This window comes from Medicago sativa, chromosome 8, assembly GCF_051527215.1.
Source record: "Medicago sativa cultivar Bolivia chromosome 8, Bolivia_mono, whole genome shotgun sequence".
In the NCBI taxonomy this organism is placed as follows: Eukaryota; Viridiplantae; Streptophyta; class Magnoliopsida; order Fabales; family Fabaceae; genus Medicago; species Medicago sativa.
The window spans coordinates 69,774,022-69,798,102 of NC_140756.1; the positions used below are offsets into that span (position 1 = coordinate 69,774,022).

Genomic DNA, 24,081 nt, shown 5'->3' on the forward strand with positions numbered 1-24,081 from the left:
ATGAAAGAAATAGATCACGTGAGAGAAAGAAAGGGAAAAGAATAAAATGGATTTTTGTGACTTTTGTGTAAAAATGATTGAATTGTGAAAATTGACCACAAGTTTGACTTATATAGGTGACATGGTAAGCTTGGACCAATGAGACAATGCCATGTGTACTTGGACTTGTAACAAACTCTTAAGGACCAATAGCATTTGGACACATGGCACTTGGACTCTAACAAACTTAAAAGGGATTAAAATGTAAATAACAAAAGTACGAGGACTAAAATGGAAATTAAACTAAAATTGAATTGAAAAAGTAAATTGAAAATTAACGTAAAGCGAGACGATTAAAAACAACAAAGCAGATTAAAATGAATCAGCAATTTTATGTGAAATGACCAAAATGCCCCTAGGGGTTTAAAACGACTAAAAATGACTCAGATGCAACCTTAAAATGGATTTTTAACAGGGAATTAAAGCAAGAGCTTATACAAGCAAGTTAAAAGACTCAGAGACAATTTTTAGAATTTAAACAGGGTTTTGACACATGAAAAGACTAAAATGCCCCTAGGGGCAAAACTGACTCGAAATGACTTCAAATGCAAATTTTGAAATGGGTTTTGACATAGAATTGAAATGAAGACTTATTCAAACTATTTGAAAGGACTCCAACAAATTTTCGAAAGACTGAGAGAAATTTTAACACAGGAAATGACTAAAATGCCCCTAGGGGCTGAACTGACTAAAAAAATGACTCAACTGATATTTCTGAAATGAATTTTGACATGAGATTGAAACAAGGACTCATACAAACCAATTTAAAAGACTCAAGCAATTTTCAAGGATTAAAATGAATTGGATGCAGGAAATGACTAAAATACCCTTTTTATATGAATTTTGCAAATAAAATTGAAATAAAATGCAGAGAAAGATGCAATTGATCAGAGATAGTTCAAATGACTTAAAACACAAGAAAAGAAGAATTGAACAAGTATTTTTAGGTCCAAAATTAGGGTATAACAAGTAATAGCAGGTTAATGTTTAACCAAGACTAACAACTTATGAACACTCACAAATTAAGGTTCTCTTGTAGCAATCCAACTATTTACTTGATATGAAAAATGTTTAGGACTGAGAGGATATATATAGTGTGAGAAGGAGCAAATGTTACTAGCAGCAGGAAACAATCATTGTATTATAATAAATTATTAAATCATAAGCCAAATTGTAATTGTTGAGCTTAATCAATAACCAAGTAGTCCAAAAAGTCAAAACAGAAGGAAATTAGACTTTGGTTAATCACACCTAACAATTCCACTAACACTTTGTCTTGGATTCTCATTCCAAATTTGGAGGTTAATTTAATCAGTAGAAAGACTTGAAGGATATTTGATTCACTTAGTTAACACTAACTTTCTTGATATTGTACATACAAAATAAGTAATACCAAAGATACACAAACATCAACGTTGCATTTTAAGGACATTGATAACAAATTTTCCAAAATTCTATGTTTGTGACTAGGAATACCAATCTAACAGTTTTACCAATTGAACTGTTTCAACAATTGAAACACCAGTACATCAATAAAAAAACAGGTCTAATGTAATTGAACCAAAGTGGTCATTAATATTTTTTGCTTTATGAGGTACAATTTTGAACCAAAGCCAACAGTGGACTTATCTGAAATTTTCGGTTCAATTGATAAACTAGCGACAAAATTAATATGTTATAAGCTAGCGTGAAATGTATATATATTACCAATTTATATGTTATAAGCTAACAATTTGGACCTGTCATGCCAAACATAGTCTTAAAAAGCAACGAAAATACATGGCAACAACTGAATTTGTGCGGCTACAACTAAATTAGTTCATGGCATGCTAGATTAATCAATTCAACAAAGGAAGTTTATATATAAGAAGAGAACAAAAGGAAAAAAAAAGGGTTAAAATTAAATATAAGACAACGTCCCAAAATATGAAAAATAAAATGGGGATGAACAAGAAGAATAAGGAACAAAAGTAAATCAAACTGTTGTTTCTTGATGAGTAAGATCAGCTTCATGAAGTTTTTCGACAAAATTAAACTTTTTCCATTTTCAATTTCAGGAATTAGCTGGAATGAACTCAAAACCCTAAGTTATGTAATTCATGCATAATAAAGAGAGAGAAGATCAAGAGAATGAAGATCTAACCTTTCACAGATAGCGTTTTCGATTCGAACTTCGATTCCGAGTGAGTGAGTGATTTCAGACCTCGAGAGAGTGAGTGAGTGACGTCGAGAGAGTGAGTGAGTGACCAAGTGGTTTTGGGAGAAGTGGTTTTCAGTTTTGGGAGAAGGAATCTGACTTTGACCCAAGAGAGGGAAGGACGGTGGAAGAGAGTGATGAGTGAAGGACGGTGGAGAAGTTTAGAGACTGAGTTTTGGACGGTGGAGAGAGGAAAGCTTTTCTGTGTTGCTCTTTTTCACACTTTTGTTATGTGCGCGAAATGAAAAATAAATCCGCCTTTTTTTAATTTTCATTAAGCCCAAACATAGCGTTTGTGGAAAACGCTATCTATACCCCCTTCAACAATAGCGTTTTCCGAAAAGCGCTATTAGTGCGAACAAGAATAATAGCACTTATAGAAAAGCGCTATCTAACTCAGTTTTTTACAAGGTTTTTTTAGCGCTTTCTGAAGAGTGCTATAACATGTCTCTAATTTGCATTTTTAATAGCATTTATCCATAAACGCTATTAAAATTGTGCTATTAAAAGCCAAAATTGTGGTAGTGAATGAACAAGTTATTTATTGTAAAAATGCATGTAGGAGCCATTAACCCTTTAACACGGAGTTTTTAAGTCTGTTTAGTACCAACCGGCTTTAAATATGATTTTTAAAGACGGTTGGTAACCGATGCAAAATATTTTCCACATACTAAATTGGGACATTTTAATATACTCGCGTAACCGACACGAAAAAAAACCTTTAAAATATGCTGAAAATGACGATGACCGTTCCTTTGATGGACGTAGACTCTTTCTTCAGGTGGATTTGAAGATTTCTTGGTTATTCATCTTTCTTGTGTTTTCACCCTTTTAAATTTACTCATTCATATATTTGAGTGAGAATACTAGTTGTATCTTTTCATAAATAGCCTTTATCATCAAAGAGAATTACAAAAGATTCTCTAATTACAAGAGATACTCTAACTCATATACAAAATATGAATTACAAATCTCAACATACACACATTGTTAAGCATTGAATTGGACAACTACACCAATACAAAAAAAAAAAAAAAAAAAAAACTCAGAGCCTTTAGACATAGCAACCAGCTGTGGCCATGATCAAATTTTATCAAATCAAATAGCTAGCATGATTAAAATCAAACCTAACCTTAAAATAATGTTATTTATCATTAGCCATATACTTTATTGGATCTCAAATATAAATAAAAAGGGGAAAAAGATTCATGTACACCCCTTTTCTATACACCTCTTTGTACCACTGCTGATGTGGCAGGGGTAGTTTGGTAATTTCACGCACTAGGGATAGTTTGGTAGTTTTCACAATCTCTTCCTCTTCTCTGTTCACGGATCTGTTCCCTCTCCATCTCAATCCCACTCTTCCATCTCTCCTCTCCCTCAACCAACACACGATCTCCACTCACCGCCATGTCTCCTTTCGTGATCTCCTCCCAATGCTCTATCTCCTTTCATCTATCGTCAAGTCACAGTAACCGTCGGCACACAGGCATCGTCGCGTTAGAGTCTCAATCGCAACCTTGCTCCCTCACTGAAATCGTTGGAAATCTCTGCCACAATCCAGTCGAAAATTGAATCTCTCTGTTGAAGGTGATGTTTATATCAAATTTTTCATTACAATTTGTGATGAGGCTTTATATTTATGGTTTAGGGTTCTGTTTTGAATTTTTTTTTTCCAAAATTTAAATTTGTTTTGAAATTAGTTGTAAAAGCATGTATCCAGACCTGGTAAAGACTGACATTTGCTTTGAAATTAGTTTGCCCATTTTGAAATTGCTTTTCAAAATAATTGATTAAAGTAATTAGAAATCCATGGTGAAATGTGTGATGTTAGTAATCTAGAATTTATCATCTGCTTGACTTTAATAAGATGCTTTGGCTTGTTGCATAAATGTTTGTATTAAGTTATATTTGGTAATTAGTTATATTTGGAAAACATCCTGCAAATTAATATGCAGATCAGGTTTTGTTTATTTGATAGTCTGACTTAGTGTTGTATATGTTTAATAGGATCACTTGTTGCAACTGTCAGAGGCATAATTCTAGGAGCTAACAGAGGCCTCCTTTTTGTATATAAACCATGACCTATTTGAGAAATAGATAGACATGTGAATCAATCAGTTTTACAGTTTAACTTTAAAAATTGATGATTGAAATACTTGTATGTTTGATAAAAACTAGTCATTTGTTCATTGGATATTTTTGTTGTATTAGTGTGGAAGAAACCCAAGACAGAGCACAAGCCTTGCCATTGCATATCAATTTTATCACACAACAATCAAAACTCATCTTGCTTGATGTTCTGATATTTGTGTAATGGATAGAGGCATTGAGTGGTGGAACTGGTTGGAAGAGTGAAAGTCCATCTTTTTGTGTGTTGAAATTATAGTGTATTAGTGTATTGATTTGGGACAGATAAAGAACATGGACTGAGACTGCCTGAAGATCCATTTTATGAGCAGATGGCTGCTGAGTTTTCCAAGTACCAAATCTCAGTAAATGTGTATGCATTCAGTGATAAGTACACTGACATAGCCTCCTTAGGTGTTTTATTTTCCTTCAATTTCTATGTATTTCGTTATGCCATTCTATTTTTAAACCTGTTACTCTTGATTAATTGATATATTTGATGATTCTTCAGTTGTGGCAGTGTTTTATGATGACTTGATGACATGAGTTTATGGGCTTCAACTATGATTTGATTATAAACTGATACTTTAACTCATGGATCTATTTGATTATGAACTGGTCTATAGATGCTCAAAAAGAATTCACAAGTTATGTGTTGATTGGTGTAGTTATATATGTAAACAATCAATGTATCCCCGTGTCCCGATGTAATTCTGTCAGCATTTGCGGTCTTCTAACCATATAGTCTTGTGTGCTGATGATCTTATACTTGAATTAAATTATGTTTTTTTTCCTGTCTGTGTAGGAACTCGGGAACATTTGTTATTTGTATATTGTTCTTGTTCTTGTATCATTTGGTTTTGATTCTTTCTATATCGCAGCAGAGGTCATGTATTTAAACAATTTTTTTTGCTGTTAGACCAGACAAATTGATCCAAAATCCTTGAAATTTAGGAAGAACAAGTATGGCAAGCCTGAGGTGTGTCTTTCTATTCTTAATTATTTATTGTTTGTAACTTTTGAAAGATTGCCTTTGTTGCAAATATTTCTCTCTATGTTGGTTTTCTTATACATTTGTATACATTTGAAAAGGTGCACATAGGGCCTCTGGAATCTGGATGAGACCTTCAACAATTCTCTATATTCCTCTTTTCGTTTGTATACAACTCATCTCTTAAAACAAGTAAGAGAAGGCCCTGTCATGCTGCATTGGTTAGTCACAGGGACTTGGAACTCTAATTTGTAAGGAAAACCTATAAGAAGAAAGAGTGTATTATGTATATGTTAGAGACCTGAGTAGGAGTCATAAGGAAAAAGAGGGTGTCATGCAATAATAATGAATCAATTTGTGGTTGCACCATTCAAGCACATATTGATTATTGCATGTGTTTTCACAACGCATCATTCAAAGAATCTAGAATCTAAAATAAGGAATAAATACATTTTTGGATTTGTTTTTGAAATATCAGAGTATACTCTAAGAAGAGGAAATCAGGTATAAGTGAAAAAGGGTAAAATATCACTTTTGCTTCTTTCCTTTTTATGCAGATATTGGAACTCTAGGCTTGGAACTGAAAGACAAAGGCTTCTGAGTGGTTTTACCCGGAATGATGTTGTCTGTATGTGTCTCGCTGCCTGTTTGGATTATAATACTATCCTACTTGTGGTATGTATTCACTTTCCATGTCTTATTATAATTATTTCTCTCATAATGCTGATTGTGGGATTTGGTTGGGTAGAGCAACCTGATATCATATACTGATGTCATGATGACAAAGATTTGGTTTTGTTTGCTGTTGGGGTGTGAATTTAGAAAAGACAATTGTCTTAGTAGTTAAACCCCCTCCTTTGATAAAAAAAAAGATATTTGCTTTGTGGTGGCCCAAACAGGTTTATGCTTGGGGGCTTGGTGTAAATAGATGTAACATATGAAATTATTCATCGCTGATTTAAACAAGTTTTATGAAATTTTGCACTGCACTCTCGGATTCTTGGAGTGGTTCATAAGATTAAGAGATTAATTTTGTTTGTATGATATGTGCTGGAAACCTGGAATTTGTTATTTCTTCAAGCATCATTACTTTTAAACTTTTATTTAATTGATATAGACACTGATTCAATATAATGCAAATATTTCTCTCTATGTTGCTTTTCTTATACATTTGTATACAGGACATACATGAATGACGCAAAATGGGCCATCTGAAACACAAAAAATTCATTGTGGCAAATGAAAGTAATGTAAGTACACTTAGATTTGGTTTCAAAGTTTGTATAATTGTCCCAGACTAAAGCCATAGATGTGTAAATGGGTCATTTTCAGGTACAGTTAAGGCATGTTTTTGAAACGAAATCATTGATAGAAGTCAATAAAAAATCCAAGTTAAGCTCAGAAGAATCAACTTCAAGCAACTACGTTCAATTTTTTGAATTTTATTTTATTATGTGATGTACTAATTCGGCCATGTATATGATATGGCTAACTTATTTAGTTTTAGTTTTATTGTTTGAAGCACTTATTCCACCATGTATTTTCTATTGTTTGATGTACTACATTTTATCACTTTTGATATTTCAGTGATAACTCGCCTTAAAATAATACTGTTTTCACAGGAAAATTATGTATAACCAAATATTTGAAGTGTGTAACCACAATTTTACAAAGGCGTAACCATTTTTTTTTCTTTCATGTGTTTAAAACTAGTCGTCTCTAAGTTTGCATGCCTCACAATAGAAAACTAATGAAAGACATTCTAAAATTATGGTTATATTGTTCGTTTATTTGGTTAGCTGTAACTTACATGTGCAAAAAAAAAATCAATTCAAGCCAATTGTCAGTGAGACATTCTAATTTATGAAAAAATAGTGGTCACACATATGTAAAAATGTGGTCATACAGACCATATATTTGGCTAGTTTATATTTCCCAGATGTAAATAATTTCATTTTAGGCGAATCGAACACATGATCTCATTTGATCACTGCATTAAAAGTCTTTCAAACGATAAATAACTTCTTTTACAATCTGCAAGTTTATCACGCCTAAAGACGGACAAGTTCTAATTTATGAAAAAATAGTGGTCACGCACCTTAAAATATGTGGTCACACAAAACATATATTTGGCTAGTTTATATTTCCCATGTATAAATAATCTTGTTTTATGCGAATCAAACACATAATCTAATTTGATCACTACACTAAAAGCAATTCCAACAATAAATAACTTATTTTACAATTTACGAGTTTATCACGCCTAAAGACGGACAAGTTCTAATTTCTGAAAAAATAGTGGTCACGCATATTAAAAAATGTGGTCACAAATACCATATATTTGGCTAGTTTATCTTTACCAGGTATAAATAATCTTGTTTTAGGCAAATCAAACACACAATCTAATTTGATCACTGCACTAAAAGCAATTCCAACAATAAATAACTTATTTTACAATTTACGAGTTTATCACGCCTAAAGACGGACAAGTTCTAATTTCTGAAAAAATAGTGGTCACGCATATTAAAAAATTTGGTCACACATACCATATATTTGGCTAGTTTATCTTTACCAGGTATAAATAATCTTGTTTTAGGCAAATCAAACACACAATCTAATTTGATCACTGCACTAAAAGCAATTCCAACAATAAATACCTTATTTTACAATTTACGAGTTTATCACGCCTAAAGACGGACAAGTTCAAATTTCTGAAAAAATAGTGGTCACGCATATGTAAAAATGTGGTCACACATACCATATATTTGGCTAGTTTATATTTACCAGGTGTAAATAATATCGTTTTAGGCGAATCGAACGCATGATCTCATTTGATCACTGCACTAAAATCATTTTCAACCATAAATAAACACTTTTACAATCGGCAAGTTTGTCACGCCTAAGGACGGACAAGATCTAATTTATGAAAAAATAGTGGTCATGTATTTGTAAAAATGTGGTCATACAGACCATATATTTGGCTAGTTTATATTTCCCAGATGTAAATAATTCCGTTCAAAAGAGATAACTCATGGGACAATTATTGATGTCTTAATTTTTTTTAAAAGCAATTAACTCCTTCAAAATAAGCTATAATCAGTTGAAATAAACATGTCAATGTCATCAACCTTGAAAGCAAACACACATTCTTCAAATGACATCTTGGCATGGATTTGTAGCAAATAGCCATGTATCCAAATAAGATAACCAAAGGGACGAGCACAATGATCCCTTAGGATATTGAAATCAGAAAATTCTCTCGAAGGGTGATCAGGACTTTCACCACAGTAGGCAACATTCTCATCACTTGAAGCACAAACAAAAAACATAATAACATCTGGTGCCTTGTGGAGTCGTATATGTATTTGCAACAGAAAAATGAACAATGTTGCTGCTTCTAACATTCCAATCTGAATAAGTCTTGTCAATAGCATATCAACAGCAGATTCATAAGCAAATAAAAATATTTCTCGATGACTCAGACTACAAACAATCAATTTGAGACCACAATCCGGGACCGATGTCGTTGTGATGAATTTCACCGATCTATCTCGACCCTATCTCTATCTTTACCACCGGCTGCGCAGGCGATGAATCTGAACGGTGGTGATGAGGACGGTGGATCCGGCAGTTTAAGAAACAAGAGACCGGAGAATAGGACGATGGTTATGGTGGTGGTGGGAGGTTGATGGGACAGTGGCGGTGAGCTTTGGGGTGTGGCCGGTGGTGGTGTTCAGTGAGGGGGAAAGGAGAAAAAGGGTGAAGAAGAGAGAAAGGTGGGGACGAGAATGAAGGAAGAGATAGAAGGTGAAGGAAGAGCTAAAGTGTATTTGTGTGAGAAGAGAGGGTGAAGGAAGAAAGAAAAAGAGAGAAAGAAACATTGCTGAGTGTATTTGTGTAGGGTCCAGTTGCCAAATGTCAAAATTTTGTGTGGGTGTGTAGGGGTGGATGCCACCTATGGTGGTATGCCTATCACCACTCATAAAAAGGTCTATGTATTTGATTCAAATTTTGACCAAATACATAGACTTTTTTTTATTACATTTTCTTTTACTTATATTTGATACCCAAGAAAGTACTCCATATATACCATAAAGTCCAAAGCATATGCTAATCTCTTTAAGTATTCTCTCTTACCAAACCCCTTGTACTCCCCCCTTCTAGATATCTTATTCTTTTGTTGATTCCAAAAACCAGAAGTCCCACACACACGCACAAACATGTAATTTATGTTACTTGGCCTAGGATGTAGTCATAATGTATACCTAGTACAAGTAAGTACCAAATAAATCTATTAATTAACAAAATTCAAGTATCATAAAGGTGTTATAGTTATTATGTTTTTCCCAAAAGTGTCTTTTTCCTTTGATACTACTCAAAGGCTGCTTCTATGAACCCTAAATTTTGAAAGACCTATTACACTTTTGTCACTGTTCCTTTCACATGCACCTTCCCACTAAGGACTCCACTTATGTCATTCCATTTACTAGTCCATGATCTCATGTGGGATTCGCTGTATACTAGTAATTCCATAGGTTAATATTAATATTAGGCAAGTAACTCTTTTGGAAGTAATGTACACATAAACTATGAGTATTATTTATGAGAGACCTACCATTTATTTTGGTGTACTTCAGGAGAACCGTGCACTCACTCACCCCTCTGGCAAACCTACCCTAGAATTGCAGCTAGAGGGTCCAAAAGAAGTACTAGTACATAAAAAGAATATAAACAAGAAGAAACAAATGAAAAACTCAAAGATTCCCTCATGTTTTAATAAAGAAAGTTAAAAAAGAGATGGATAAAAAGTGGATTCCTCATACTTTGGGAGATCATTGGTTCTCAACTCGCATGCATGATTGGAATTATAATAATTTAATCAGATTTTGCCACCCATTTGTATAATAATAGTTCAGCAGCCACCAGAGAGTACTTGCTAATGTTTTTAAATGCATGAATCTTTGTAAACTTGAAAGAATATGCTGAGTTTATGAGAATATCACTGATTTGGCACACATTTCCATTTCCTTGTCTAAGTTCTTCACAATGTATAGTAATTAGTATGATTAACATAAGTTAATATGTTGCTTCTTGATGCTTTGTTATGAGTAATAATTCTTGGAAAACAGATACCTCCCTATTTATTTTATCTTACTTCATGCATTCACTATATTTATTTTGTAAGCATATAAGCAAGGAATTTATTTAGGGAAGACTTTAAAGTTCAAATTTGTAAAGCATAAGTTGCTTGTAGAAGTGGGTATGCTAAGAAGAGATGATGCATTGGGAATAATGGAAATAGTTCTTTTGCCATTTTCATTATTTCCGAAAATGCAAGACACTTGTTTGTTTGAAGAGTGTAATTTTAAATGTTAATAAATAAAACTAACATAAATTTTAGAAAATGAAAATAAAAAGGGATAAAAAAAATATTTCCACATCGTAAATGAACACTTAATTTTTAGGTTGGAAAGATGTTGCATGCAACCATTTTATTTTATCTTGTTCGTTTTAACAAGGTTGCTTGGATGGGGTTTAAAGGTGCGTTTTCCTATCAGAAAAGTAGCATATGTCACTTCTTACATTTTGTAGGGAGGGGGAGGAAGTTGAATTTTCAATATTCTGATTGGAATTTTATTCCAATATTAGAGAATGCGAGTCCTTGGGATGAAGCACTCTTTATGCCTTTATTTTAATAAATTTGTTTTACTTGTTAAAATGATTTAACTGTGGCAAACTCAAATTGGTGGTATGATTACTCGATGTTCTAATAGAGGAAACTTCATTGCAAAATATTTGGATTAGTTCGGCAGCAATTGTTGCTAGTTTACTCAACGGATCGAGACCTCGAGTAATAAATATTTAAATATGTTAGTCTCAAAATCGATGGTGAAAGCGATTAGAAACGAGGATTGAAAGTAACATATGATGTCGAATAATATACTACTCCAAATCTCGATTCTAGTCGCTTTCGCAAATTTAACTATTTATTCCCACCACCGCTTTTGAAACTAACATATTTTAAAAAACAACAAAAAATTTCCCAAATTTGGGAACTCAATATGATGGAAGCAATGTATAGTTTAAAGAGGATTGAACCAAACTCTACATGACACGTTAACAAATTAGAGAATCAACGAGAAGAGGGAACACCAAGGGATGTTATGTTATTCTATTGAAACCTTAGTCTCCTTTATCGTTCTCTCTTCTATTTGATTCTCTATTTTGTTAACAAAGCCGATCTCAAAGGATTGAAATTTAGCTCATGTAGATGTGTTCAAGTGGAAGAATAGGTTTATTTATCATCATTGACAAACTAGCTAGTGTGGTTTTAGGAAGGTATTCCTGTAGGGTTTTGTTTAAGAGAAATATACATATTCCATTTTTCTTCCGAATTCTTTGATTAGTCTTGTCTGTCAAATGAGGAGATCTTTATTTTGTATATAAAGTGGAAGTGCTATGTACCTTTTAAGATAAGTGAATTTTTTATTTATTTTTTTCAAAACTCTTAGCGCATTGATGTATAGTTTGTGCCCATATTTTCTTAGCAAATGAAGTTCGATCCTACTTAAGTTTGTTGGCAGACCCATATAGAAATAATTTATTTTGAAACTCATTATTCTATTTGATGATGGTAAAAATGGATGAAATAGGAGAGAATGTTGAGAACCAAACCGTTTTCAATAGCTCTTTCCAGTAATTATGACCACATTTTTCAGTTGCGTGACCACTATTTAGAAGCTGATAAATGTGATCACGCAATTAAATGCGCGTGACCACTATTTTTCCACTTAGTTAACCAAATAAATTATGGAAAACTAGTGGTCACGCAACTAAAAAAAATGTGGTCACACCGACCATATATTTGGTTAACTAAATTTTTTCAAAGTGATATGAAGAGGTGTACACATTAAAGGTGTCTACCTATAATTGCTCTTTTAAAAAGGCCCAGCTCAACCATTTCCCTTATTCTACTGATAAAAAAGACTACTCCATAACCATTTTTAATTCTAACTAGAATGATCTTTAGTCGGATTTTATTTATGTAGTCTCGGCTTAACTTTGTATCAATGTCCTTTTTTTTCAAAATCGGAGTATCAAGACAAAAAAAATAGAAAAATGCTAAAAATTATTCAAAGGACATAAAATTAAGGAAATAAATATAATAATATTCTCTTGAAAAAAGTGTATTTAACTTTTTTCAAGTTTCAGAATTCTTATTTCTAATAAAAATAATTATACTTTTAATTTCGTTAACAAGTTTTAGGGACACTTGTTAGGTTTTAGCATGATCCAAAAATATTTAGTGTTTATTTTAGCGGTTAGGGAAATTCTAACTTGGACACAACCCCAAATTAATTTTATTTGAACACACACTCACAAATGAAAAAAAAAATTAAAAGAGAATAGATTCAAATGATGTGACTAAATAATTTCTCTTTTAATTTTTTTACATGTTTGGGTCTAAATAAATTTGATTTGAGTTTGTGTCCATGTAAGAATTGTTGTAGCGGTTAATACAATCATCCATAGTTCTAGAGTACTAGCCCTTAGGTCAAAAGTTCCATCATCATCATCCACTTAGCATAATATTAACAATATTAATAATTGTTGTCAAATAAACAAAATCAATAGCAAGAGTCCAAGTGATCGAGAGAGATGAGAATTCTTGTTTAACAATATTATAACAAACACATACTAATGAATCATAGTAGTACAACACATAAAGCTTAACACAAATCACCTGTAATAATGCATGCATAAAGCATGTACTCAATAAAAACATAGAAATTTTGCGAACATAAAAATTAACTAATTCATGCAGAAACTAACATAGGAGTTTTGCATTTATGTTACTAATATATCTATTAATTATTAATGGAATGACCAATGCCAGGACTGTGTCCAGGAGTTGTGGGCCTAAAAGCATCAACATCTCCCTCCAAACTTCTATTGCTACGGTGGTACACTTGGCTTGTGCTCATCATTTTGGTAGAGGCTATGTTTGGTGGCTGAATGCTTTGTCTCAAACTCCTACCTTCAGTTGTAGTGAGTAAGAGTTCATGAGACAAAAACAATAGTACATAGAAAAAGCAAATGCGAGCTAAATGTGCCATTGAATAATTAATGAGAGGGTGAAAAAGTAAAGAAACAAAGGAAAAGAAGCTAAATATGGGCGTTTGGAGAAGGAATTGATGATTGAGTATATATTTGAAAGGCTTACATCAAAGTAGTATTTATAGAGGTTGAGAAGGAGAAGCATGTACACTGCTCCAAACTCCAATGAAAAGGTGGAAATGGAAAATTAGAAAAGAATGAAGAGCCAACTAATCAAGCAAAACTCAATTTCATATTTATTAAAAAAAACTCAATTTCATTATATATAAATGTATAATGCATCCACTAGTCTTTATGAATGAGTACTTTAACGACATATTAGGATGCTTTTAACTCCTTTTTAGTTATCATTTGCTAAATTGATTTTTCTAGAAAAATAAGTGAATGCATTCTAGCAAATGCATGTATGAACTGCTAACTTACACTTACTTATTTTTTATGTGTATTTTAACAATATGTACCTCAAAGTATATTTAACAACTTTTTAACTATAATTTACTAAAATTCTCCTTCTTAAAAATAAGTGGATGTATATGTTACCAAATCCATACACACACGTATTGCCCTTAGCCTTCCGGATCTAAGGAAAGAGTGTATGATAATCTAGAGTTTAATTTGAAAATAAGTAAAATTTGATAAAAAAAAATGTTTTAGATGAAATTAAAATTTGAATTCTTTTAAACAATCTATTTTTACTGGAACTCATTAACCACTTATGTCAAACCATATACCTCAATTGCATATATAATCTTATATATAATTATGTCTTTACGGTCATGGAAAAAGTAAAACATATAAATTGTAAAGTAAAAGTGAATATATGTTTCCAGTGTGTGTGATTCAATTAACTTATAAGTATCATAAAGCACATCAAATTCTCTCATATAAGATTAGTGTGACAAAAAGGAATGCACCTCTAAGATGTTGTTTTATGCTTGATCATGCTCCTCTGTCAATTGAAACTTGTCAGTTAGCACTGCAGTAAGATTAAGTTCAAAAGAATGTATTGGAATGCATTCCTTTACGTTGCTACTCATCTTATACAAGGGAATTCGATGTGAAAACATATATAGTTGATTTGGTAGAATACAAGTGTTGTGTGTTCTCTTCATTCTTTTGAGTTTTCAAAGAGGGCTACAAATCTCTACACTAAGTATAAGACACTTTAATCCCAACATTTTGAGTAGACTTTCAAGAATATAATTTAAACCCAACATCATGATGATACCACATATTTAGGGAGAATGAAATGTAACGTAGATGAAATTAAAACTAAATAAAATTGTGTATTTTTTGAATTGATTTTGTTTACTTGTGCAACTTTATTCGAATTAATTCAATACACAACTTTATTCAAATTTATTCAATACCAATATGTACCAAAATGCGCAGCATATCAAAGAACATTAAAAAAAACATCCAAAAAACCATGACATTACAAGCCATTACATTTAATCATCTCTCTCGTCACATAAGTCAATTAGGTTGTCCTCGACAATTCCTAAGGCACCTGCTTTTGGTTGAGGACCAAAATAACAACTCCTTCCGCTCCTCCTCAGGCAAAAATGATTGTACACCGGAACCTTCAAATTGTTTTTTTTTACGGAACCATCACATTCGATTCTGTGCCATGTCACAGTCGATTTTGCTTTCTTCTTCACACCCTCCTTTTTCAATTGAACATCACCCTGATTTTGAGGCATATCTATACAATGCAAACATCGGATATCAAAACCTACTCTAATCTTAAAAATTCTACCACAAATTCCTGGCAATTTCAAAAAATTCCTAAAAATTCCTAACAATTTCTACAACAATTCAATCAATTTTACTCTAATCAACAATTTCTACTCTAATCAACATCTAACAATTCAATCAAATCATAAACATCTAACATCATAAAATCAACAATAAAAAAAAAACTAAATATCTGACAATTTATCCAAAAAATCTAACAATTCAATAAAAAAAGCCAATGCAATAGGATAATAAGCATTTGCATGATTTTGGGATTGTAATTGGTGTTGAATGACTTAAGCTTGGAGAAAATCGCATCAATGGAGCTCAAAACCGCAACAATGGAGTTTTGGAAATTCCTATGGTGCTGTTCTGTTTTTATAACAGTACCCAACGTAAGTTAATTCACACTGACTTAAGTCATATGCTGAGCGTGACTTAAGTCACGCTGGGTTATACACCTACGTGAGTTAACTCACGCAAGAGTATTTTAGGTAGTTCGGTTGAGAGTGAGCGTTGTTTGTTGGGAGAAGAGCAATTTTCCAATATTTATATGTAATAAATGGGCCAAGGCCAAAAAGGTCCGTTATATTTGGGCTAAATTTTTTGAGGCCCAATCCATCTTAAAATGTGGGCTAATGGCCAGATGCCCAGACCTATAAGTTCGATTAATTTTTTTCAACTCTAATTTTGAGTAAGGGGTTCACTGTGACTACCACCAAATTCAACATTCTCTCAGCTTTACAAATGACTTATAAATATGTGGTTGTATTGATCATATCAACTTTTTCTACTAATATATAACTACAAATGATAGCATATAAGATATAGGAGAAAAAAAAAGTGGGGACAACTAGGATTTGACAAGGAAAAGAAGTGTTTTTTTTCCTTGTGTGTATATTTTAGTTAGAAAAGCCTTAAAATTTTAAAACAAACTAGGCATAGTTAACGAAAATTTAACCTAATTTAACTTATTTATGAGATCGAGCACATGACAGATCTACATCGGTGAAATTAGGGCATTTGCTCCCAATAACTTTTAAGGATTTCAGTTCATTGAAATTGCGGTGAAACATTGGACTGTGTTCTTGAGAGAATTTTGAGATAGAAATGATGTGCACACGAGAATATTGTCAAGTTTAACCTTTTTTTTTTTTTAACAAGTCAAGTTTAACTTATAGAAGGTATATTCAAACTTACAATGAGTATGTCTTAATTTTCAAAGAATACTTACTGGAATATCCATGAAATAAGCTTTTATGTTAGCAAGGAGAGTTGAACCTACGTCATTATAGAATAGGATTCAACTCCTTACTGAACCAACTTTTATCGGTAATTTATTATACTTTCAAACATGCATCTAGTCTCTTTTTTGTTGTGGAGAGAAGAAATATTTAAAGGAATAATGGCTCTTGCTAGCTACTTGGACCTTAAATCCAAGGTAACGACGGTTTTGAAGCCTAAATTTGGTCCATAACACAGCTTAAAATATTTAGATCATTCACCTATTGTCTATTCCTAAATTAGAAACTTTAAGAAGCAAATAAATTTTGCACGTGTATAAGATCATATATCAATTAAGTATACAATTATAGCTATACTAAATTATTTCCTCTTTGACACTGCAAATTGAAGTTGTCTTTTGTCCTTTGTTGAGTTAAAAATAAATTAATGAACAGAATCAATCTTAGAATATTCGCATTTAAATATACAAATGCAAAGATTGATACTAAAGTCTATTTACAACCGCAGCAGCTATATTGCAAAGACTGACGAAATATCAGAGATTCACATGGCAAAGAATTTGACTCGTGTTGTCCTAGCTAGCTTCTTTTGATTCCTTTTGTCTTTTGAACATGAAGCTTTTTGAAGCTAGATACAACTGTTAAAGCTATGCAAATAATTAATTAAGTGATCATTGATTTAAGTTCAATATTTAAACCAATAAATAGGGAATCTTCTAAGTTAAACCATAGACTTACAACATAGATGCTCGAGGATTCTCTCCCAGATTTTTGGCTCGTCTAAATTACCTCACTTTTTAACAAATAGTGAATCCTAGAGAAAATAACCTTTTTGTTACAAATAACTGTTATATTTGTAAAAGAAAATCAGAAAGAATGTTAGTTCAATTTTCAATTAGACTCTTTTCATTAATAATGTATGGAGTGAAATGTGATTGAACGCGTCTATAAAATTGTTTGCAAGAATAATGATGTATATTAATTAAACTCTGTTCATGTATAAAGTTGTTTAGTTTATTCTAGGGTTTTTGATCATCTTTTGTGTTTGTAAATTTGGCAAGTATATTATTTTCATTTTCTTATATATTTGTCATTAAAAAATAAAAAAACTCTTTTCATAATAGTGAATTGACAACTCAAGAGTATTTGTATCATATGGTAAAAAATCTCTTCAAGCTAAACTATAGATTATGTGTTCGAATCGAACCATAAAAATGCAACAATATTAAATCATTTGAAGAAGAATTTTGTCATCTAAAGAGTTACACTTTCTAATGCCTAAACAAATTCTTGGGTTTTCTGGAAAAACTCCAAATACTTGCGTCTAGATAACCCAAACATTTTGGTACCTCAAATTACGCCATATCAAACGGGGCTAGTTTCTTCTACGGAAAAAAATTGCACTAATGTTCAATGCTTTGATTTTAGTTTTGTCTCTTCAAAAACAAAAAAATTAGTTTTGTCTTTTGAAAAATAAAAGTATATTTTCTCTTTGTACAAGTCTTCAAGACTTTTGGATATACCCCTTAAAAAAAAAATCGAAATTACTTCACTTTTTAAATTAAACACCAAAATACATCATTTTTACTCACTGTATAGCCACCGTTTAGAAATGCGACTTTCAAAATGCACGCATTGGCATTTCTCTTTTTTATTTACTTTTTTATTCTTCTTCACAGAAGTAGCACCAGAAAGATATGTGTTTTAGACTGGGTCAAGGCCTAATTTTTCAACGGTTTAGGCCATCCGAAGTCACTAGTTAATACACAACTCATCACATACGTCATAGACAATAACTAAATCAGGGTTGCTTAATAAATCTGGATCATTCATTTGAGATCCTAGATTTTCTGATCTTAATATACTCACATGTGTCCAAGGAGATCACAAGTGTCCTAGCTAGGATTTTGGGTCCTAAAACCCCAATCTGACCACTATAAAGTCTATCTCATAGCTTTATCTAAACACACACTTTTCTACCTTAAAAATCTAATATTTTTTATGCATTCTTACTTGTCGAAGTGATTGAAGATACACCACCTCTTTGCGGAGGAACAAGATGAGCTTTAGTTCAACATCCACCCCTCTTTGTATGTCAATGTTACCACCCAATCAGGCCAAAGATCCTTAGTACGGAAGGATTAGAACGGCACTTCAACTATTTCTTTCTTATTTTTAAAAAATATTTGCGTAAGAAAATAAAATAAAATTGGTCGCTGCTAAATTTTTTTATTTGCCATACATTTGTACTAAGGTGAAGAAAATAACTTATTTTAAGAGATTAGAACTGGCTATTCCTAGAAAAATCTACAAAATCATTAAGTGGCGGAGGCAGGAAATTGAAGTAGTGGAGGCAATATTTACATGTAAATTATAAATTATTTTTTGAATGTATTATGTAAATGTTAAAATTATTATTATAAAAAAAATGTTATTATTATTCTTTGGGTACTTTTTTAGCGGACGTCCCAAAATTAAGAAAACAAAGTAAGTGTTCAAAAAATACATTAGCTAGATTTTTTTTGAAGGATTACCTATAATTTTATATTAACTAAGAAAACATATAATAAACTAAGCAATTCAGCTCAAGTGTTAAATGAGTTTTATCAAAGATGAGTCGTTCGAGAGAACTCGAGTTCGATTCTTTCGTGGAAGTTTCATCAAAGATGAGTCGTTCGAGAGAACTCGAGTTCGATTCTTTGGTGAAACAATTCTTGAACAAATTATCAGAGTTCATTTCTTTTGGAAACCAGAGGGTTAACGTCAAAATATATATATATATATATATATATATATATATATATATATATAATATTTTTATGGTGTGTTCTCTCTAAAAGTAAAATAACACAAAAACAACATAGATAAATGAATTTTTTTTAGTGAATGAAATTAATGGGTAAATACATGTTATATTGTATTATTATACTTTACAAAGTTATAATACTTTACGCCAAAAAAGAACTAGGAACCGTAACAATTAGTGAGAAGAAACACACATATATACATGTGGTATAGAGAAAAGCAAAATGAAAGTGGGGGCACCTGCCCGCAGAGTTGGCAACGTAGCTCCGCCACTGAAATCATTTGATTTCATTTCAGATGCCATTCATGATTTTAATTGGTAGACGTTGTGCTGAAAATTTTGATTTGAAACTTTTTCTTAACTCTTCAAAATGGTGGATCTATCTACTTTCTTATTATTACCAGTGCACTATTCTAGTTTTAAATCATCTGAAGGATGAATTAATAGATTGTTCACCTTTTTAGTTATTTTGCAATGATAGTCCATTCTTAAAAATGGAGAATTATGGAATACTATTTCAATGTCCTTGTATGTTGATTTCCTTGTTAATGAGTCACAATGTTACACACTAACTTGTGGTTTTATAGTGATGTATTCTGTGTCTGCTTTGAAAAGTCAAGTTTGAGACTCAATTTGAGATTATTTTTCTTAAAAATAGTTTAGTGTTTTTTTTTTAACAATTAAAGTGACACTAATGATCATTTTACATCTTTAAAGAATTTGAATTTTTTACCTTGCCATTATATCACTAAACTCTTACTAACCTTAAGTATTATTCAATTTGAGATTGGGAAATTGTATAAAGTTTGTTTTCAATTTTTAATAAAAACAACTCATTAATTAAAATCATTAAGTTAATTTCACATGGCACTGTTTTTTATTTACTTCAAATATATGGGAGATTTTCTTTCTCTCTTTTTGCAATAATTCTATGCATTGTCCACCAAGGAAACACTTAAAACAAGAGAAATAATATGTAATAATAACATCTTTTATTTATTTAAACTGTAATTTGCTTTATACATATATAAAACCAGCAATTATTATTAAATAGAGCAAATGCTCACATAATTTTGACTAGTACTATAACTAATCACATTCACTCAAGTTTATGCAACTGATGTGTCAAGTGTGAGTTAGAAGTCTCACATTAAATAAAAGAGTTGATATGATGTGTCGGTCCATCCCAGTTTTAACTCTCTTAGATGTTCCAACAACCAAATGCATACAGTTTGCCATGCAAGAATACATCTAGCTAGGGTGTGCAATGCATAATGAAGTTAACCGAGGACCTTATTTTACTTGCACATATATAGTTTTGTAGCCTAAAAGATATTGCTTAATTAAATTACTAATTTAGCCGTCCATTTGTGCTTTGGTGATGTCCAACACCTGGGCTATGACTTGGGTACGCAGGTTTAAAAGCATTTTTTGATCCCTTAGAAGTCACAAAAACTTTAACATTTGGACTATGAACTACCTTCATATCTTTAACTTCTCCTGCAAATTTCCGATGACCAACACCAGGACTGCTTCCTGGTGTTGTGGGTCGGAATGCATTTGTATATCCGCTTGAATCTCCTATACTTGTGACACCATGATTTGGCGTTAAGGGAAGATTAACTTTCTTCTTAAATGTTGGAGAAGGAACATTTACAGCGGTTTTAAGGGATGTGGAGGTAAATTTGGGATTATCTTCAATCAGTGGTTTTATCTTCCTAGCTTGAGTTGGAAGCAAAATATGGTAGGTAACTAATACAAGAAAAATGGCAAAATATTTTTGCATGGCCTGAAATTCACCCATAGTTATCAATAGTGAAACAAAAGGGTATTTATGAGAGCTAGTTGATCTTATGATAAGATGAAAATGTAATAGGAGATGATATGTTATAATCTAGGATCCTCGGGTATTTATAATCTTGTTAAGTATGCTAATGCCCTCTTAAGATTCTAACTACTGATTATTTGATTTGACTAATTATGTGGAGTGCATATTTTTCAAATGTGGACCGTTTAAATGTCAAAATAGCTTTAATTACATGGTCGGGTCTCACTCTCTCACGTGTCCAACCATGTTTATTTTCATTATATAAAACCAAACAGTTCTTTTGTGTGTACAAAAATAAACCTGCAGGCTCACAAAAAATGCTTGGATTACATGTCACAAGTCTTTAAGAATGCTTGGATCAGAGGTCTTCCTTTAATTTAGCTTAATCTAAGGTTGAATCCTAAAAATAATACATTAGCTCTCTGTATTATAAATTAGATACATTAATTATTTAATAAATTTAAAAAATAATATTTATTTATAATAATATTCAGTTTGTATGCCCTATTAAATGTCATTATAAACTTTTATTTTAAAAACTGTTCTCTTAATTCAAGATAATTGCATGTGAGTACTCTCTATGATAAATACCAACATTGATAGTTTAAGAATAGGAGTTCAAGAAAACCAGATGAATTTAACTAACATATTAATTTGTTGGAAGTAGTTAGTTTTGTTAATTGAATTTGAATGTATTATAAATACTTTTAAGGTCGTGCTAACTTGTGCCCTTAAGGTGTATGTTAAGTATTCTATAAATGGTAAATATTCATTACAAAACATTAATTTCAATCTCTAGAAGAATAAATTGACAAAATTTCCTAGACAAAATTTGCACTTTAGGATCTTTAACATATGCCCTAAGAACACAAACTAACTTTTCCCATACTTTTAAACTACTTGTACTTTTATTTCTTGACATATGATATGTCTCACCTTGATTTGATACCATATATGAGATCTTAAATAGAACAAACAATTTTATATACGCTCAAATTACTCAGATGCTCCAAATAGTGATACAAAAAAAAAAAAAAATAGGCTGGTTGGTTCTTTGAACTTAGATGTCTTGGGTGAATCAAGAGAGTGGTGCTCCTAATTATTATTTTTTAACAAAATGTACATAAGGGTAAAAGAAATAAACTAGAAGATTATTACACAAGGATAAAAAAAAACTCTCAGCTTCTAAGTTCAAATTATCTAGATTTACATCATTGGATCAGAATCTGTAGGATGTTTGCCAAAAAACTATCGAGAGCAACTTTTTGAGATTCAATATCAATTTCAATTTCTTTCTTTCTTTTCCGTTTTGGATGACCAAACAATTGTTTTCTAAAAAATATTTCAAGCAATCAAATAGATGAAACAATAATACTTAGATGTTGATTTTTAACCTTCAACTTTAAAATTTGATCAATTTATTCCAAAAATCTTCGAGCACCAAATCAATCTTGATCTTATAGAGTGAAAATCAACATGAAAATGAGCATCCTATAAAAGCAAAAATGTTGGATTTGACTATTATATCTAAAAAAGTTCATATCACTAGTAAATAACTAAATAAAGGTTTAAATGTGTCATAATTGGTCCCTGCACTTTCATCAGATTTTGGCATTGGTCCCTGCATTTTTTTTGTTTGGCATTGGTCCCTGCACTTTGTAAAAATATTGGTATTGTTCCCTCTGTTAACTTTCTGTTAAAAAAAAAACACAAAACTAACGGAGTGCCACTTGGCCCAATCATTCCACGCCACGTGGCACCAATACCAATATTTTTACAAAGTGCAAGGACCAATACCAATATTTTTACAAAGTGAAGGGACCAATACCAATAGTTTTGTGTTTTTTTTTAACAGAAAATTAACATAGGGACCAATTCCAAACAAAAAAAAGTGCAGGGACCAATGCCAAAATCTGATAAAAGTGCAGGGACTAAAGACATATTTAAACCCTAAATAAATTGTTTGGCACTTACTCTTATGATTAATTGGATACGACAATGTCATTTATGATTTTGTTTGTTGTTGAATGTCAATTATTTGTGTGTTTGTGTTAATGGAATTGTGATGGAGAGATTAGAGATTGAAAATTAAAAAGAAAATAGACTCATAAACTAGGATACAATATTGTGACCTTTGAGTGTTAATATACTAGAGCTAAAAACCCGACCCTTCAATTACTCGTACTCCATATCATTGTTATTTTTTTGGGTTCCTATATTAACATGTGAATGTAAGATCATCACGTGAATATTTGTTTAAGGGTATAATTGGAATAATGAAAAATTCAGCCCAAAATCTATTCTTTTCTTAATATATTTTTAAGATAATATTGTTCCTATTTTAGTGGGACTAGTTCCTATTTTAATGAGATTTAACTATTATTTTAATTAATACTTTAAATAATATTAGAAAAAGGATTAAATAGTGAATAAATATTTTAATTGAGGGTAAAATCAGAAAGAGAAAAAGTTAGTCCAAATTCATGTATTTTCTTTATATATAGTATAGATAATACAATTTATTAAATAGGATTTGCAAAAACTGGAATGATAATGTTGCTTCTATAGTCACTTTTCTCTATATAAACTAAACATTTTTCCGCTAGAATGAAGATGTTATAGCATAGTGCTAAATAGATGAGACATCCATCATTATGGATGTCATTTGACCATCGACGAGCTCCTCTCCTCATTTTGACCATCGACAAGCTCCTCATTTTGGATGCTTCAATGGATTTCATATGTACTTATATTATAATTTTTTAATGTTATTATACTTAATTACTTAGTAAACACGTAATATCTCCAACCTAGCACCTCAAAATTTTATTAAATAGGTTCAACCAATAACTCTATATCACTATAAATTTAAAAAAAAAAACTCATTTATTCTAATACAATTTTTTAAATTAAACCCGTAAAAAGTAGAGATTTGATAGTCATCATTCTCTATAAACATCCAATTTTTTTCTCCACAATAAAGATACTTAT

The 24,081-nt window shown here is 31.5% G+C and overlaps 2 long non-coding RNA genes across 2 annotated transcripts; both read left to right on the top strand.

Moving 5' to 3' along the window:
- The first annotated feature begins 3,442 nt into the window (after positions 1–3,442).
- On the top strand, positions 3,443–5,758 carry LOC146901000 (uncharacterized). The gene is made up of 3 exons (XR_015023115.1): positions 3,443–3,826; positions 4,451–5,345; positions 5,459–5,758. It is a non-coding gene; the product is annotated as an uncharacterized LOC146901000 (long non-coding RNA).
- Positions 5,759–5,875: 117 nt separating this feature from the next.
- LOC146901001 (uncharacterized) lies at positions 5,876–7,030 on the top strand. The gene is made up of 3 exons (XR_015023116.1): positions 5,876–6,032; positions 6,539–6,607; positions 6,690–7,030. It is a non-coding gene; the product is annotated as an uncharacterized LOC146901001 (long non-coding RNA).
- Positions 7,031–24,081: the final 17,051 nt, after the last annotated feature.